This window comes from Octopus sinensis, linkage group LG15, assembly GCF_006345805.1.
Source record: "Octopus sinensis linkage group LG15, ASM634580v1, whole genome shotgun sequence".
In the NCBI taxonomy this organism is placed as follows: Eukaryota; Metazoa; Mollusca; class Cephalopoda; order Octopoda; family Octopodidae; genus Octopus; species Octopus sinensis.
This window is the reverse complement of record NC_043011.1, coordinates 44,767,240-44,786,846: the sequence shown is the minus strand read 5'-3', so window position 1 is coordinate 44,786,846 and position 19,607 is coordinate 44,767,240. Positions and strand designations below refer to the sequence as shown.

General features: G+C 39.4%; 1 long non-coding RNA gene across 1 annotated transcript in view; it reads right to left on the bottom strand.

Annotated features, from left to right (window-relative positions):
• Positions 1–7,933: 7,933 nt before the first annotated feature.
• LOC118766432 overlaps positions 7,934–19,607 on the bottom strand; it is a 27,222-nt gene continuing 15,548 nt past the window's right edge. The window contains exons 2-3 of the long non-coding RNA XR_005002364.1: positions 15,395–15,400; positions 7,934–8,133 (exon numbers count right to left, since the gene is read on the bottom strand). This is a non-coding gene — a long non-coding RNA (uncharacterized LOC118766432). The remainder of the gene's footprint in view (positions 8,134–15,394; positions 15,401–19,607) is intronic.

The window sequence follows — 19,607 nt, the reverse complement described above, 5'->3', positions numbered from 1 at the left end:
TTTTCGCTCAATAAACACTCACAACGCCCGCTCTGGGAATCGAAACCGCGATCCTATGACCGCGAGTCCGCTGCCCTAACCACTGGGCCATTGCGCCTCCACGATGAATATCAGTAAGTAATAGTCAAATGAAATTACAAATGCTGTGTCCTGTCAGTTAAATTTAGGTTTACTTGTCCTGTATGTGCGTATTATATAAGAGAAAAACGTAATAATTGAAGTCGAAAAGGGGTGGATTTCATATACATTTCTTTACTGCCGACAAGGGGCTAAACACAGAGTGGACAAACAAGGACAGACAAACGGATTAAGTCGATTATATCGACCCCAGTGCGTAACTGGTACTTATTTAATCGACCCCGAAAGGATGAAAGGCAATATACGAACTTCAAGTTACAATGCAGCAACTTTTAGTGTTTGGCCCTGACTTTTATTAATGTTGATAGGAAAAAGAATGTGGGATATGAAACTGTAAGGGTTTAAATTAGAATGGGACATTAGATGGTATAACTAATATGCGAGGAACGAAGACGGGGTCATGTTTATCATAACCAGTGAGAATATTTACCTCAATGTAGTTCGTCATAGGTTTGTGCATAATTAGTGATGCCTCATTTGAACCATTTACTTTCATTTTATGGGACAAACAAACACACAAACGGACAGAATCTCAATTTTATACGTATATATATATATATATATAGGAGTGGCTGTGTGGTAAGTAGCTTGCTTACGAACCACATGGTTCCGGGATCAGTCCCACTGCGTGACACCTTGGGCAAATGTCTTCTATAGCCTCGGGCCGACCAAAGCCTTGTGAATGGATTTGGTAGATGAAAACTGAAAGAAGCCCGTCGTATATATGTATATATATATATATATATATATATGTGTGTGTGTGTGTGTGTGTGTGTGTCCCCAACATCGCTTGACAACCGATGCTGGTGTGCTTACGTCCCCGTAACTTAGCGGTTCGGCAAAAAACAAAACGATAGAATAAGTACTAGGCTTACAAAGAATAAGTCCTGGTGGTCGATTTGCTCGACTAAAGGCGGTGCTCCAGGATGGCCACAGTCACATGACTGAAACCAGTAAAAGACACACACACACACACACACACAAAGTTAAGCACATTAATGCAAAATAAGATGGAATAAAATAGTACTTGAATGCCAAAAGTAGAGTAATATGCTTTTATTAAAACTGTATGAAGTTATCACAAAACTGTTACTCAGTTTCACGTTCCCGTTCGCCGGACAGTTGTGATGAATACTGAATTAAAATCGTGATTGAAATATGATGTAATGTACTTCAAATAAAAGAACAAGCATTATAATTTTTATTTGTATACAATCTTTAATTCTTGTATTTGTTTCAGTTATTTTGACTGCGACCATGCTGGAGCACCGCCTTTTAGTTGAAGATATCGACCCCTGGACTTATTCTTTGTAAGCCTGGTACTTACACTATCGTTTTTTTTTTGCCGAACCGCTAAATTACGGGGACGTTAACACACCAACATCGGTTGTCAAGCGATGGTTTGGTGACAAACACAGACACACAAACATATAAACATATATATATATACGACGGGCTTCTTTCAGTTTCCGTCTACCAGATCCACTCAGAATCCTTTGGTCGGCCTGAGGCTATAGTAGAAGATACTTGCCCAAGGTGCTACGCAGTGGGACCGAACCCGGAACCATGTGGTTGGGAAGCAAGCTTCATACCATACAGCTACTATATATATATACATATATATATATATATATAATTATATATATATATATATATATATATATATATATTATATATATATATATATATATATATATATTATATATATATAGGCGCAGGAGTGGCTGTGTGGTAAGTAGCTTGCTTCCCAACCACATGGTTCCGGGTTCGGTCCCAGTGCGCGGAACCTTGTGCAAGTGTCTTCTACTATAGCCTCGAGCCCACCAAAGGCTTTTGAGTGGATTTGGTAGACGGAAACTGAAGGAAGCTCGTCGAATACACACACACACACACACACTAATACATATATGTGTGTATCGATAAGGAATAACTTGTAAGCCTTTCTTGCAGGCCTTAAAAGCCATGAGAGGTATCGTCAGAGATAGGGAGACTCAACTTGTGATGTTTCTTACAGTGAAATGTCATTTTCCGTCTACCAAATCCACTTGCAAGTCTTTTGTTGGCCTTGTAAGGGCTATAGAAGAAGACACTTGTCCAAGGTACCCGCGCAATGGGACTGAACCGAAGACCACATGTTGGGGAAGCAGGCTTGTGATCAACCACACAGCCACACCGAAATCTTACACTCGTAAGAATTTTTGCGCACAGGGGGGAACAGCCCCAGCGGTCCAGCCTACGCTAGGTCACTGCTAAGCTATTTTGGTTTCTGTAGGGTTGTGTTTACTTTAAATGATCCCAGGAAGGGCACCAATCTCTGATGCTGTCTCTGAAAGGTCCCTCCCTCGTTCTTCACCCATCCTACCTCCGCTCTCTTTCTCTCTCTTCCTCTCCCTCTCCTTTCTCTCTCACTCCTTCTGTCTCTCTCTCTCTCCCTCTCTCCTTCCCTGTCTCTCTCTTGCTCTCTCCCTCCCAGTCTCTCCTCCCTCTCTCTCCCTCCCTCTGTCTCTCTTCCTCTACCTTCTTCCCTGTCTCTCTCTTCCTCTCCCTCTCTTTCCTTCCCTCTGTCTCTCTCCCCTCCCTCTCTCCCTTCTTGTCTCGCTTTCTCCCTCTCTCTCTCTTACTCTCCCTCTCGCTCTCTCTCTCTCTCCCTCTCCCTTCTTCCCTGTCTCTCTCTTCCTCTCCCTCTCTTTCCTTCCCTCTGTCTCTCTCTCCCTCCCTTCTTGTCTCGCTTTCTCCCTCTCTCTCTCCCTCTCCCATTGCTTTGTTTGATGTACTCCATCAACTCAAAGTACTTCCTTTGAGAAAGACATAACCGACGAGTTTGGTTTGTTTTTGCTGTTGTCATTATTCCTCTAATATAAATATTTTGTTGTGGTTGTTGTTATTGTTTTATCTTGTTGCAGCTGTTGTTGTTGTTGTTGATGCTGCTGTTGTTTACGATACATTCGATGTGATAACATGTTTGTTTGTCTTTACATTTTCTTTTACTTTTTCCTGTAGTTAAAAGGTGGTGGTGGCGGCGGTAGTGGTGGTAGTGGTGGAGTTGATGACGGTGGTGGTGCAGGTGGTAGGATTATTGTTCCCCTTGGTGATGGTGGTAGTGATAGCGTTGTTATTATTGTTGGTGGCGGTGTTGCTAGAAGTGGAGGTGCTGCTTCTTCAAGAAGAGGTAGTGGTGATGGTGATGGTGGTGGTGGTAGTGGTAGTGATGGTGGTAGTGATGGTGGTGGTAGTGGTAGTGATGGTGGTAGTGATGGTGGTGATGGTGGTGGTGGTGATGGTGATGGTGGTGGTGCTGGTGCTGGTGGTGATGGTGGTGGTTGTAGTGATGGTGGTGGTGATGGTGGTGATGGTGGTGGTGATGGTGATGGTGGTGGTGATGGTGATGGTGGTGGTGGTGGTGATGGTGATGTGGTAGTGGTAGTGATGGTGGTGGTGATGGTGGTGATGGTAGTGGTGGTGGTGATGGTGGTGGTGGTAGTGGTGATGGTTGTGTTGCTGGTGGTGGTGTGGTGATGATGGTTATAGCAGTAGTAGCGTTATGATAGTGTTGTTGTTGTTGATGTTGGTGGTGGTGGTGATGGTGGTGGTGGTGGTGGTGTTGTTGGTGAGGTGATGATGATTATGGCTGTAGTAGTGTTATGATGGTGTTGTTATTGTTGTTGTTGTTGGTGGTGGTGATGGTGGTGATGGTGGTGGTGGTGGCATGAGTGGATTATTTGCTTGTCTCTTTGAATCATCTTGTTTTCCGAATAGAACAACCGTCACGGGTCGCCTCTTTCGCCTTCACCTCTTTGACACGCAACGCTTCCTCCTCCTTCTCCGTGTCGTCGTTGTAGGTTAAGGAAGAGGCGGAGGAGAACACGGCGTTGGAGGCTAAGAACGTTAGAGGATGTCAGCGTGTGTGTGTATGTGTGTGTGTGTGTGTGTGTGTGTGTGTGTGTGTATGCCTATGTTTGTATCCATAGATACATGTATGTGTATATGCATATCTGTATATATGCACGTTATATGTATGCCTGTTATGTAAATGTATCAGCGTATTTGAACGTATTTGTGTGTGTATATCAATGTATGTGATATATATTGTGTGTGTATATATATATATATATATATATATATATATGTGTGTGTGTGTGTGTGTGTGTGTACACACATGTATGTGTATCTATTTATATCCATGTGTGCATGTATGTATATTGACACTTGTGTGTCTGTATGTGTACGTTTATGTATGTGTAGGTATGCGTGTATTTGTGTGTGTGTGTGTGTATATGTGTGTGCGTGCGCGTAAGAGTGTGTGTGTATATTTATATGTGTATGAGGGTGTGTATATTTGTATGTGTGCGTATGTATCAGGTATTACAAGAACGGTTTCACTTCTTATCAAATTCAACAAGTTGACTTTTACTAATCAGTTCACCACTCCCCCCACCCCACCCCGCTCATCCAAATTTTTTTATCTGCAGAAGATAAAATGTTTGACCTGCCAGCAACAACGTTGAACGGGAAGAAAAAAAAATTGGATAAACTTGGTATTATATTTCACAACACATCTCAGTAATACATGACTGTATACTTATTTACCAATCTCTCCTCGGTAGACAATAATTTGGCTCACATGTCAAAACATACCGTCTGCCTTTACATTATTGTTAGTACAATGGACGCACTGACGAAGAGGAGGGACTCCTACGTGATCAGTCGGTCCGTTGGAAATACGAGCCAAACAGAGCTCTCTCAAATCAAACCCAACTGTTTTAGATATGGACATATTGGCTAATATAATCCTGGGTTCCCTGCAAATAAAGAAAAAAAAAACAACAGGGTGGTTTCGGCTGGAATGTCGTTGAGTATAGATCTGCTCGATTAGGACAGACCTGGGGCTAAAAAAACGAGAAACAACGCCATTCTCATATCTGTCTTCCACACGTCAGACGATAACTTCAATTTTATTTATTTATTTATTTTTTATTTATTTATTTCACACGACATCGAATAATTGATGATGTAGGAAATACGTGATAAACTTTCAGACACCTTACACACTTTTCAAGCAAAATATTTGTAAAGTGTCAAAATTTTCTCTGTCGGCTGTGTTTGTTTAGTGTTGTAGTAAATGGTTTAGTATAATATACGTAATAATGCGGTAGGAAATGCCTTGAGATCTTTTAATGGTTCTGAGTTTAAATTCTCTAGGGTTCAACTTTGCTTTTCATAATTTCGGGAAGGATATAATAAAATACGAGTTCAAGGCGATGGACTGGCGAAATTATTAAACAATCTGATGGGATGCGAGGTTAATATGCAGTTTACCGCCGGAAAAAAAAAAGGTGAAAATAAATTGTCCGAAAAAATGTAAGTAAATTGCGATAGAAACCGGAAATGATGAGTGACTTAACAAAATATGTACTCAGAAGTACGGTGGTTAAATTATTATTGATAGAGTCGACTTGGGATCTTTTCTGTTTGAACGGCAGTTTTAAAATAATTTCCACGTAACTAAACACTTTTAAACTTCGTATACTGGTAGAATGTGTTTATAAAACATCTTTTTCTCTTGGCATTATTGAGAAAATTCTATGGTTTGTAAGAGATTTGTTGTTGTTTTTTCTTCAATTTCTGCAATTTTAGCCAATCAATGACGTCTATTGAGGTGAAAACATTCTGTGCCGTATGAATATGTCCCTCGTTTAAGAAACAGATTGGGTTTATTTTCATTTCTAAAGAAAAAAAGATACCCTTCCCCCCATCCCTAGCCCTAACCTTAACAAACCCCAACCCTAAAACAGATTGAAATGCAATAGATCGATACTAGGGTCATAATTATGGGTGACACTTTCATATGACACCGCTAGAAAAAACTGCCGTTCAAACCGAAAAGATCCTTGACTGGCCTTTCTCAAAAATGGAATTGGCTTGCATAATCCGAATGAATCTACAGGAACAATGCCACCGGTTCCTGTCAGTACATTCTCTAAGCTCATTAATCATGCAGGATTACGAGGAAGTGCTGAAAAATCCCGGCTTTGGGTAAAAGAAAATACAGGAGGATCAGTTGATTATGATTTTATTCAACATATCCCCCTCTCAGATTTACACACGTATTGCAGCGGTCCTTCAGTTTTTCTAAGCTCTGTAAAAGAGCTCGGAAAGTTGGGTCTCTAAACCAAGCCTTTCGTGACACCTTTAAAGCCAGAAACTTTTCAGTACTCCCTCGTATTGCATTGCTCACATGTAAGTGTGTTTGCTTATCATGAGTCAACACGAAAGCCACCGAATTGCCTTCTCGGTAGTGTTCGTTGCTGGGTATATAATACGCTGGAACGATGTACCCCATCAGCTATTTCTGAAATATTTAACACATTAATAGAAGGTGCAACACATGTAGGTGTTCGTTGACGTGATACAAAGAGGGAATTCTTTATATTATCTTATGAAATTATGGTATGTCACTATCGTCATTTCCGGTTTCTGTCGCAATTTACTTTTTTTTTTTTCCTGAGAATTTACTTTCAATTTTTTTACGACGGTAAACTGCATGGTAAGCGAAATGCTTTGCGGTGCTTCTTTTGCCTTTGCGCATCCTGAATTCTTAGGTAGTCGACATAATAATCTATCATCTGGTTTAACGTCACCTCATGATCTTTGAATGTCTTTAGTAGGGGGGGGGGCAAAACTCTTTTGGAAGCATTCATGCGAGATCTCCGGTTTAAGGATAACCTTCCCGTTTCCTCTACCCGACTTCAGAGACCATGAAAAAAATAAAGGATTTTAGGCGCTGTCCCTACTTTTCTGACAAAATTGTAAAAAGAAATAAATAATAATAACGACGTCCACAGCTGTGTGGTTAAAAAGCTTGCTTTGCAAATACGTAGTTTGGGGTTCAGTCCCACTGCGCAGCACCTTGAGCAATGTCTTGTGAATGAATTTGGTAGACGGAAAATGTGTAGAGGCCCGTCGTATATATACATACGTGTATGTGAATGTGGTGTGTGTGTGTGTGTGTGTGTGTGTGTGTGTGTGTGTGTGTGTGTGTGTGATAGTTCACATACCCCAGCGCTTGACAACCGGTGTTGGTTTGCTTATGTCCCCCGAAACTTAGCTGTTCGGCAAAAGACACCGATAGAATAAACACCAGATTTGAAAAAATATAACATACTAAGTACTAGGGTTGGTTTGTTCGACTAATACCCACCACAAGGTGGTGCCCCAGCATGGCCGCAGTCCACTGATTGAAACGATTAAAAGATAATAAATGACAAAAGATAACGTCTAAATATGTTACAGCGACCAGCCGTGGGGCAAAAAGGCTAGTGTGGTTTAATTTGACCACATTATGAATTCTAATGAAAAACAAGCAATTAGTTTGTTTTGTAAACTGTTAATTTTTATCTCTAATGGAAATTGCTATTTATTTTAGTTCATCAATTAACTCTTTTAGACCTAAATTATTTCATTATTTAGAAAATTATTTTTGTGATTCAAAATAGTTCATGCAGTAAATTGTTATAACAGCTATATAAATCATTTGGCTTTATAGTCTCTGAATATCATCGAACTGCTATCGATCTGGAATCACAGATAACTCTAGAGAAATGGCAGATGAAACTGCAAGGAACTATATGTGAAAATAAAAATCCATCCATCCAACCATCCATTTTCTCAACCCACTATTCCAGGAAAGGCCGCGGGTATAGAGTCCTTGGGCATCTCCTCCATAGAGTCCTTTAAGAAGCAATTGTCATTACACTTTTTGGCTGGATTCCTAAGCGTGATCGGTTGAGGTTGTGTAATATGATTTTTGTCCTCGGGTAGCAACTATTATAATTTATTTGCTTACCCCTAGAAAGTATGAAGAATGGCTAATATTTCCTTCAAAGTTTGCTTATTTTACATTTATTCAAACCCCAAAGAATTTCTCTCAACACATGGCTATGATGCTCCACCACTACTCCTGCACATGATCAGAGAGGCACATATTGTCAGCCATTACTCAAGTGATTAACGTCAAGCAACCGACAAGCAAAACTGTAGTACCGAGCAGAATATTTGCTATTATGATATTTCTACATCTGCAACTCGGCGCAGAAACAGTCTGAGATGTAATGGAAAATAGCTCCGTTTCAAAACATTGATGTCCAGGTCACAAAAGCAGAGTTTGAAGGGAATAGTAGGCATTCCCTATGATTGATTTCTAGATAAAAAAAAAAAAAAAGGAAATAACAGTCAACCACCAAAGACAAAAATATATAAAACCTTTGTTACACAGTATTAAGGATATTTATTCACCCATCTCATCCTTGGTTTACCCCTTGGTAAACCCAGTTGGTTCGGTTTGCAGAATCCATCTTGAGGTTCTTTCCTGCAACATTCTAATCACATATCCGGAGTATTGGAACTATGATCTCTCAATGTAGAGAAGCAGTGACTCGTTCTGGAGAGACTCGCTGATCATAAATGCGTAATGAAATTATTGAATGACTGCAGTTCCTTTGTCGACAAAGATAACCATCAAAAGAAATGTTGAAGAAGTTTAGTTCGTACGACTAAGAGGCAGGGAAATAATTCCGATCTTGTGGAAAAGATCAACGAAGCTGAAACAAATAAATTATTATGCCTGAGCTACGACATACGAAATATGATGCAGCCGTAAAGTTTTTGATCAACTATGGCTGAAATTTATCTTTATCTTTTAGCTTTTATTTCGTTCAGCCATTTGACTGCGGTCATGCTGGGGTAACGCTTTAAAGAGTTTAGTTGAACAAATCAATCCCAGCACTTTTTTCTAAGTCTGATACTTACTGTATCGTTTCTTTTTGCCAAACTGCCAAGTTACGAGGACGTAAACAAACCAGTACCAGTTACCAGGCGGTGGTAGCGGACAAAAACAAAGATACATACATACATACATATACGATGGGCTTCTTTCAATTTCCGGCCACCAAATCCTCTCGCAAGGCTTTGGTCGGCCCAGATCTATAGGATCAAGGTACCAGGCAGTGGGACTGAACCCGGAACCAAGTTTTTGGGACCATGTTTTTGAGAAGCAAACTTTGCACCACGCAACCATTCATGCGCCTTGCACAAGTTAATACAACAAAGAGTGAGGAAATAATTGCGATCTTCTGGAATGGGTCAACGAAGCTAACATAGATAAGTTAATAAATGCTTGAGCTACGTACGAAATACAAAATTAGTTCTGTTCTCAGATAGCAAATATCGTTAAGAAAACAGGTTTTATTTGGTGGCGCAGGGACATAGGTTTTGATCCGTTATTGCTGAGAAATATATCGATGTGTCTAATAAACATGGTTCAAATATAAAAAGAGCAAATGGCAGATGAGGGAACAACAAACAAGGTGTAGTGATCTGACGCTTATGAAAAATGGAAAAGTTTTTAACGATTCGAGCCTACACCCTTTGATAGCAAGGAATGAGGAAAGAAAACAGTGAGAAAGTAAAAAGCGGAGAGAGGGGAAAACGTGTCTGGATTAACGGTAGTTTACCCTATGTCTTCGCTGGTAACGAATGAGAAATTTCTGGATCTTTATTGCTTGTCATACATAAAACATCAACAATATTTTACAGTAATCATCGATACCCTCCCAAATCAACGACCACGTTTATACAATTGTAGTAGAGGAGGATGTTATGACGAAGTGAACAACATTTGAGACAAAACTCTGGAATGGCCAATTACAGGCCTACCTCAAACTACTTTGGTAATTGGCTCGAAGACACGCGACTTAACTCGAAAAACGACGTCGTACACACACACACACACACACACACATATATATATATATATATGTGCCCACGGGCATATGGCGTAGTGGTTAAAAGTGCGGGCTACTAACCCCAAGATTCCGAGTTCGATTCCAGGCAGTGACCTGAATAATAATAATAATAATAATAATAATAATAATAATAATAATAATAAAATAACAACAACAACAACAATAATAACAACAACAACAAGAACATCGAAAAATACCTTAGGAATGAGAACCCAGGTTCGAAATTTCCCCAATACACCTGATGAAAGGTGAAGGGTATATCAACCGAAACGTTGTGTTAACAACAAAAAAGGTTAGGGCAAATATCCATCAAAAGTAAATAACGTAGATAATGTACTTGATAATTATCATTAACGTGATTTTTATCCTAATTTTATGAATATATATATATAATGCTTTTAAATATGTTCGCTGAGACCGATGCAAAGTCGGATAAATCCACTAATATTGAATTTTATTTTTCATTTTTTTTATATAAAAGCGATGAAAAGTTGAAAGGAATTCGAAATGACGTAAGTTGAGATATGCCTGTGTTTAGAAAACTTCCAATCGTAGACATGAGCAACAGACTGCAAAAGCACATCCTTTAAGTCTGAACATATAGGAAATTACAATACAGTGAAAGGTAGGAGAGTCCAGTTTGCTGGACATTGTTGTAGAGCTGAAAAAGAAGTAATTTCTACTCTTCTCCTCTGGAAGCCATCTACTCGCAATACCAGAGGGCGCACACTCTCCTACCCTGATGTAATCTCCAGGGATACAGGCATTCAGCAACAGGACCTCCGTAATGCCATGATGGACCGTGAAGTCTGGCGTAGCATGGTAAATTCCATTGTCTCGACCACGGTCGAACAATGATGATGACAATACAGTGTATGATAACAACGACGTAGCGTTGGGGTGTGCAGATCGCTTAGCGTACTTCTTCATATATGTATTTGATGTGATCGAAGGTATGTTACGTTTAGGGAATGGGAACGGCCTAATATCACACAACACCTGGATAACATTTGACCTTAAATGGATTTATTCTTTAACTAAGTATTTATCAAAAAACGAAAATTTATTTTGTAAGGTGGAAAAAAAAAGGGTAAAATCTGAAAGGAAAATGATGCCTGGTTATATCTGTAAAGACAAGGATAAATATGGGTTCATCAAGAATCTAAATTCAGAAAACTGAAAATGGAGAAGTATTGATTGACAACAATTGACTTGCATCAATTGTTATTTATTAATTCAAAGCAAATAGACGGCATCCATCTAACAGCTGTTTCTGCTTTCAATGTTATATGGTATTGCCATTGACATTCAAAATATTTTACATATTTACATATTTTTACATATTAATATTTTTACATATTTTGAATATCAATGGCAATAACATATAGGATGCAGTCTATTTGCATTGAATTAATGAATACTAATTGATGTAAGTCAATTGTTATAAATGAATACTTCTCCATTTTGTTTTCTTTATATATATATATAATATATATATATATATATATATATATATATATATATATTTCCTTGTGTTATTTGTCCTGTACTCTATTTTTTTGTTGTTTAAAAAAATGTCCAGTTCCTTTGGTTGTGTCTGTTTTCGTTTCTCATTGTGTTCGACGTTTTTTTTTGGTGTCCTGTACTCATATATGCGTGAATATATACATGTAGAGGTAGGTACGTACATATATGTATATATATATATATATATATGCATATGTTTTATTTATTAATATATTATATATATATATATATATATAATATATATATATGTTTTATTTATTAATATATTATATATGTATATTATATATATATTATATATATATATATATATATATATTATATATATATATATTATATATATATATACATATATACATACATACATATACATACACGCACGCACATACATACACACATGTATTATTACAAAATGGTATGCAGTAGGGAGTGAGTATGATCTTTGTTGGTATGGTGACAACTTTTATTTAGATACATATATGGTAGAGTTTTACCTATGTAATAAAGCGAAACTGAAAGAACTTCGACTATCCGAGCGAGAGCGAACAAAAACTTTCCCTCTCACGGGAGTGGTTAAATTTAAAAGTCAACAAGGGAAGTAAGTCTAATAAGATCAGTTGATTGAAATAATCCTTTCTAATATAGACTCAAGATCTGAAATTTGGGTGGAGGGGGTGTTCAACTGACTACATTGACCTCAGTGCATAACTGGTACTTATATTATCGAGCCCGAAATTGATGAAAGACAAAGATGACCTCGGCGGAATTTGAACTCTCCCATGAATGTAATATAGTGAGTTGAACTAATTTGATTCATTAAGATAATCCAAGAAATAAGTAGGTAAAAACTCCCTCAAAAGTTTTTAACTACTGACTTTTCAGACATAACGTATATATAGGAAGACATTATCTGTTAACTTCTTCCTTTTTTTTTTAAAAAAAAAAGACAATAGAGTGACATATAGAAGAGGGATTATATTTAATTGCTATTTCTTGCAGGTTCAACGACCACATAGAATCCTTTCTGCCTTTCATTGTTGCTTATGGTTGTGACAGGCTTCTTCCAGCTGTTTTGTTTGTTTTTTTTTCTTTCTTACTTTGTTTCACTCAGAATGACTTCCACATTCTTCTTGCGATACATACATACATACATATATATATATATATATATATATATTATATATATATATATATATATATATATATATATATATGCGTGTGTGTATATATATATTTTTTTATACCATGTGTTTTTTGTTCTACATCATCCCTCTAGTACCACCGCGTAGGTACATTAGGAAACTATATTGTATTACAACGATTACAAAGATCTGTTGAACTTAATGACATCTTCCAAAACCTATCTATCTATCTATCTATCTATCTATCTATCTATCTATCTATCTATCTATCTATCTATCTACCTCTCGCTCGCTCTACTTACTCTCTCTCTCTCTCTACTACCCATCCTTCCAACAATCTCCAAATGTCTCTCCCACCTCTCTACCCTCCACTTCTATTTTGCTTTCTATTTCCTATCTACCTCTCACTTCCTCTTACATTCTACTTACCTCTATGTCATCCCCTCCTGTCTCTCCCTCTCTCAATATATATATATCGATATTCATTTCTATCTATCTATCTATCTATCTATCTATCTATCTATCTATCTATCTATCTATCTAATTCTGTCTCTATCTCTCCTCCCCTTCTCGACTCACATTCTACGTCTGTCTCTCCCATACCCGCGCATTACCTTTCACCCCCACCTCCTTTCCTACATCAAACTATAACCATCCTCCAGCCACCACCACCACTTCTTTGTCTTTCTATCTATCTCTTTCGTCTTCCTTTCACTCTCTATTCCATCTGTCTCTTTCCCACATTCCCCCCCCCTCACATCTAACTATCTGCTTCACTGTCTTCTCTTCCTCTCTCTCTCTCTCTCTCTCATTCATGTTTGTTGTCTTTCTCTCTACGGTCGTCTGACTCACTGGACCCTTTCAATCAGACATTCCTTCATAAAAACCAATAAACTTCAGGGTTTCCTTTTTAATCTTTTTGGTTTTTCATTTATTCTTTTACGCTTTCTTTCATTCCTTTCTTTCTCACCTACTTTTCCCTGCCATTCTTCTGTTTCCCCCCCCCCTCGTTGACGTTCTCTCTCTTCTTCTTCTTTCATTCCCCCCTCTCTCTCTCTCTCTCCCTCTGATTACACACGCGCGCGCAATCATTCACGGAACCACACAAACATGTACTAAAGCAGTTCATTTTTATGCAAGTACAAACTCGTACACAAACATACGTATGCACACACACACACACACACACACACACACACACACACACACACCACACACACACGCACACACGCACACACGCACACACCACGCACACCACACACACGCACACACGCACCACACACACACGCACACACGCACACACACACACACACCACACACACGCACACACACACGCACACCACACACGCACACACACCACACACACACACGCACACACACACACCACACACACACACACACGCACACCACACACACACGCACACACACACGCACACACACACACACACGCACACCACACGCACACACACACGCACACACACACACGCACACACACACACACACGCACACACACGCACACACGCACACACACACACACACACACACACGCACACACACACACACACGCACACACACGCACACACGCACACACACACACACACACACAACGCACACACACACGCACACACACACACACACACACACACACACCAGTCCAGTCATGTTGGAGGGTCAAATGCAGTGGATGTGTAGAAACGTTTAGTTACGATGCTTTATGTTATTGAGTTCAATGCCTAACAAAAAATTATCAGAAATATTTTTAAGCGCAGGAGTGGCTGTGTGGTTACCAACCACATGGTTCCGGGTTCAGTCTCACTGCGTGGCACCTTGGGCAAGTGTCTTCTACTATAGCCTCGGGTCAACCAAAGCCTTGTGAGTGGATTTGGTGGACGGAAACTGAAAGAAGCCCGTCGTATATATGTATATATATGTGTGTGTGTGTGTGTGTGTGTGTGTGTATGTTTGTGTGTCTGTGTTTGTCCCCCTAACATCACTTGACAACCGATGCTGGTGTGTTTACGTCCCCGTAACTTAGCGGTTCGGCAAAAGAGACCGATAGAATAAGTACTAGGCTTACAAAGAATAAGTCTTGAGGTCGATTTGCTCGACTAAAGGCGGTGCTCCAGCATGGCCACAGTGAAATGACTGAAACAAGTAAAAGAGAGAAAGAGAAAGAAGAATGTGATCTGCCACTTAACTCCTGTCTCACGCGGCCCACTGCTCGATAAAGGTTGCCCATGTCTGCCTTAAAGACTGACCTTCCTATTCAGGACTAGAAAATACTTACACTCTCCCAACCCATTAATGACTACTAACTCCCAAGGCCGGATTAGACCCATAACCATAAAATATTTTGGTGCCCCTTTATATATATGTAATTCAAAATATAAACAATAAGCCGTAACATTTTGTTTTTCAAAATGAAACAAAACTAACAGTAAGATGGAAAATAATGTTCATTTTTGTATACTTCCACTTTATATCTGAAAAGTTTTCTCCTATTTTTTTATATGCGAAGTCCTCACTACAACACCAGATCCTCACTATGATACCATGAACACTTCGAAATTATATTTCCGATCATATAAATCACTTCGAATATTATTTTAGCAAGTCTAAAGTGATTTCTTTTGTGCCCTAAACCATTTACTATTTCTGTGGAGCCTCGCTTCCCTTGATGCCCTAAGTACATGCTTATTTTGCTCAATGATTAATCCATCGCTGTTAAACCTCAACAAAACTTAAATAGGACCCACACTAGAGTAATTTTCCTACATCTGGTATGATGACACTGATCTTAGACACACACAAATACCATGGACTACATCCAAAAGAAGGTCATCCCAGCTGATTCACATGAAATCACCTACCAACACGCTCCAACTCCGGGTCACCGACAAGTTAGTCTCTTCTCTCTGATTTTTACCACTATTACAATGGCCTCTATTCTGAGAAACAAACTGGTATCATGTCACCTCCACTCAAGCAATTCTGACATGCTCGTCTCTTGTCTACCTATCCCCACCCCTATTATGTCCACTATCCCCCAGACCCTGCATTTTTCATTACATCCAGTCCTTTCTTCCCAAGACGTCTGTTTTGCTTGAAATCCTTCTTTGCTCATATTTTTTGCTGCGACCTACATCTTAGTAATCCTTAACTACATTAATCCCATTGGTCACGGAGGATATCAAAGCCAGGGGTATCATACCCTTTCTTCCTCACCAATACAACAATAAAATGAATAAAATGTGACCTCCACTTCTTTAGATTCACTGATACAACTAACCACACACCTTTCTCACTAAATGTGTAGTCCGGGCCAATGGCGAACCGTGCGTACGGTCGTTGGATCTGTTATAAATAAGAACCAAGTCTTCCTCAAATCACATCCTAGCACGTTATAAGAAAACACATTAGGTAATGTACCAGGCGCACTGTGCCATTTTTCATTTTACCCCATTTTGGGGTTTTTTTTATATTCACAAATTGTTTCATTCAAATTACAAATTCACAATGCCCCAACATAGCCACAATTCGCAGACTGGAAGAGGTAAAATTAATTTTAAAAATATAATAATAATAATAATAATAATAATAATAATAATAATAATATAATAATAATAATAATAATAATAATAAATGCTTCTAGAGTATCTTTCTTTAAAATGCAGAAACTTCCACGCACAGCCGGGATACTGAGACGAGACTTAGCTATGACAATTTATCACTAAATCCAAAACATTTCTAAGATGAACTCGAAAATAGGGGAAATCAATTTATTTTGCAACTGGATACGCAGAATAATTAATGACTGCTTATTTAGCTACAACTTTTTATATCTAGGGTTCAAATCCCGAGAGATCAATTTCGTTTTCATTCTTCCAGGATCGATATAATACTATACCAATCAAGTATTAGATGCGATTCGTAAAATATGAATACGTCCAAGTTATATGAACGGAATTAAATTGAAAATGTATCGATCGCTTGCATCCAGAAGTGTAAAACGTGGTAAAGAGCATTTCTGAACAATACATTCGATCTACGAAGTTAAGACAGGCCCCCAAGATACAGACCTAAAGGTCAGGAATACTGTTGGGTAATATGCGGCCCAGTTTGATAAAAAATTTATTCAAATCTTATTTCATTTCTGAGGTAATTGCTTGTGTCATAATGACTTGGATTATTTTGAGATCGGAATAAGATTTTTATCTTTTATCTTTTACTTGTTTTAGTCATCGGACTGCGGCCATGCTGGGGCACTGCCCTGAAGGACTTTAACAGAACAAATCGACCCTAGTACTTATTCTAGCGGTCTCTTTAGGGGTGGGGGCATAAGCAAAACAAGACCCGTTGTCAAGCGGTGGAGACAAACACGAAAACACACGTGTGCCTGTGTGTGTGTACATACACACACACACACACACACACACACACACACACACACACACATATATATATATATATATATATATATATATATATATATATATATATATACGGTAGGCTTCTTTCAGTTTCCGTTCACCAAATCCATTGACAAGGCTTTGTTCGACTTGTCAACCCGGGACTATAGTAGAGATACTTGCCCAAGGTGCCACACTGTGAGACTGAACGTGAAACCGTGTAGTTGGAAAGCAAACTTACCACACAGACTAGAAAAATAATATATATTTCGCTTCTTTCTCGGAGCAAAAATATATATTTGCATAATCATGGCTTAACTCAGTCAACTTTGACACAATATAATCCAAAGAAAATTCGTAAGAAGTCTTGTTCGAGGAGTTACATGTGTGAATGGGTGAAACTTTATCCTTGACTTAGCTATGACATTCACAATTATTGTCAGCATTTATGTTGCCCTTGTGAAGCATTTTAATATACATAGTAATGCTTTTGCTTCGGAAAAACTGGAAATAGACAAAACGGCTCGCAAACAAAACATGCAAAAAGTGTTTGTCATCAAGCAAGCCTAAATTGGTGCACCACTATCGAGCGAATACAAAATATAAAAATGTCACGGTTGAGTCAAGTAAGTACAATATGAAAGCAATAGGAGTACCAGAAGGTTATTATAAGCACTCTGTTGTTTTCTGTCCAATAAAACATAACTCGACAAAGCCAGGCAAAAGAACCGAGGTCATTTGAAACTCTGGTCCAAGAGATAATTTTTGGCTACAACTAAAACTGAAAAGCTACGTAGATGTAATGGACTTCAGCTTTTATCGTTTATCTTTTATCTAGGCCTAATAGCAGCTAACCCTCAAGGGTTCTCAACTATTTTCCTTTTATCAATGGACCCCTTTGATTACTATTTTATTCTGGTGAACCCTACGTAGCCATTCGATGTAAAATCTAGTTTTATTGATACTTTGATCAAAATTCCTATTTTGTTATTCACACATTAACTTGTGTAGGTCAAACTATATGAAATGTTAGAGAAAGAAACAGCTGTTTCTTGCAATACATACCAATACATACCTCTGTTGAAGGGAATTAGTAATAATAGTACACCTCTCTCATGTTGATGGAAGGTGAGTCCAGTGGGATTTCGTTGAACATGACGGCCATGTACCAAGAGAAACAAGTTGGTGCTAGGACGCATCCTTGCTTAAGACCCCCCAATGATGGGAAACGGGTCTGTGAGAGCATTTTGATGGCATACCCTACCCACTATGTCGTCGTGAAGGAAGCGGACCTAGACAATGAAGTCCTCGGGACATCCAAACCGAGCGAAGACGGCTCACATTTCATGACGAGGGACCTGCTCAAGAGCTTTCTTTAGATTCCAAAAGATGAACATTGCAGGCTGTTGTTGTTCTTGACACTTCTCCTGAAGTTGGCGGGCACAAAAGATCATGTCGATTATGCCTCAAGAGTTTAAAGCCACGGTGGGACTCAGGGAGGAAGTCTTCCGCGAGAATGAGGAGGCGATAGAGTAGGTTATGGGCAAAGATCTTGCTTGCAATACTCAGGAGTGAGATACTTCGATAGTTGTTGTAATCCTCTCGGTCTCCTTTCTTGTAGATGGTGATGATAGTTGCATCGCGGACGTCGTTTGGGAGAGTCTTGCTTTCCCAGATCTCGGGGATAAGGAGCGTCAGATGATTCTCAGCTCAGAACCTCTGTGCATGAAAAACTCAAACTGAATGTTGTCTGGTCCTGGAGTTTTGCCCAGCTTCGAGCGCTTGAATGCCTCGTTGAACTCATGGGGCGATGGCGGCAGGGACATCCAATGGCATATGGGGAGCTGTGGTGTGTTTTGGAGGAGATCGTCAGGAGTGCGTGAGTGGCCATTAAGTAGGCTCTCGTATTGGGACTTCCAGCAATCGAGGATTCCTTGGGTGTCGGTTATCGTAGAGCCAGCTGCGTTCTTCAGGCCACCCACTGATGACCTTGTGGAGCCGAAGATCTCTTTGGTTGCGGCATAAAAGCGATGCAAGTCTCGTTGGTCAGCATAGTTTTGCATCTCCTCTGCTTTTCTCTGCCACCAGATGTTCTGGCATTCCGCTGATGCTTGCTGGTGTTTTCGTTTATTCTCCACAGTGGCATGGTTCTCGAAGACCAGTCGCGTCCGGCGTTTAGCTTCGATGAGACGGGAGATGGTTTCATCATTCTCATCAAACCAGTCTTGGTTCTTCTTCCGGGCAAAACCGATCGTCTCCTCAGCGCAGCGGTCATGGCATCATGGAGGCTGGCCCAGTGATCCTCATTGAAGGTCGGCTCTAAGAGGTCCATCAGGTGTCTCTCAATAGATTCCCTGAAGTCTTGGGATGCCTGTGAGTTCTGGAGTTTGGCGCAGTCGAAACATCGGCAAGGTGTGTTTGGTGAGATCTGCTTTGGTGGACCAACATCTAGACCCCCAACGGCGAAACAAGCAACGAATAAGTACTAGGCTTACAAAGAATAGTCCTGGGGTCAATTTTTTTCGACTAAAGGTTGAGATCCAGCACGACTACAGTCAAATGACAAACAAAAGAATAAAAAAATAATACGCACA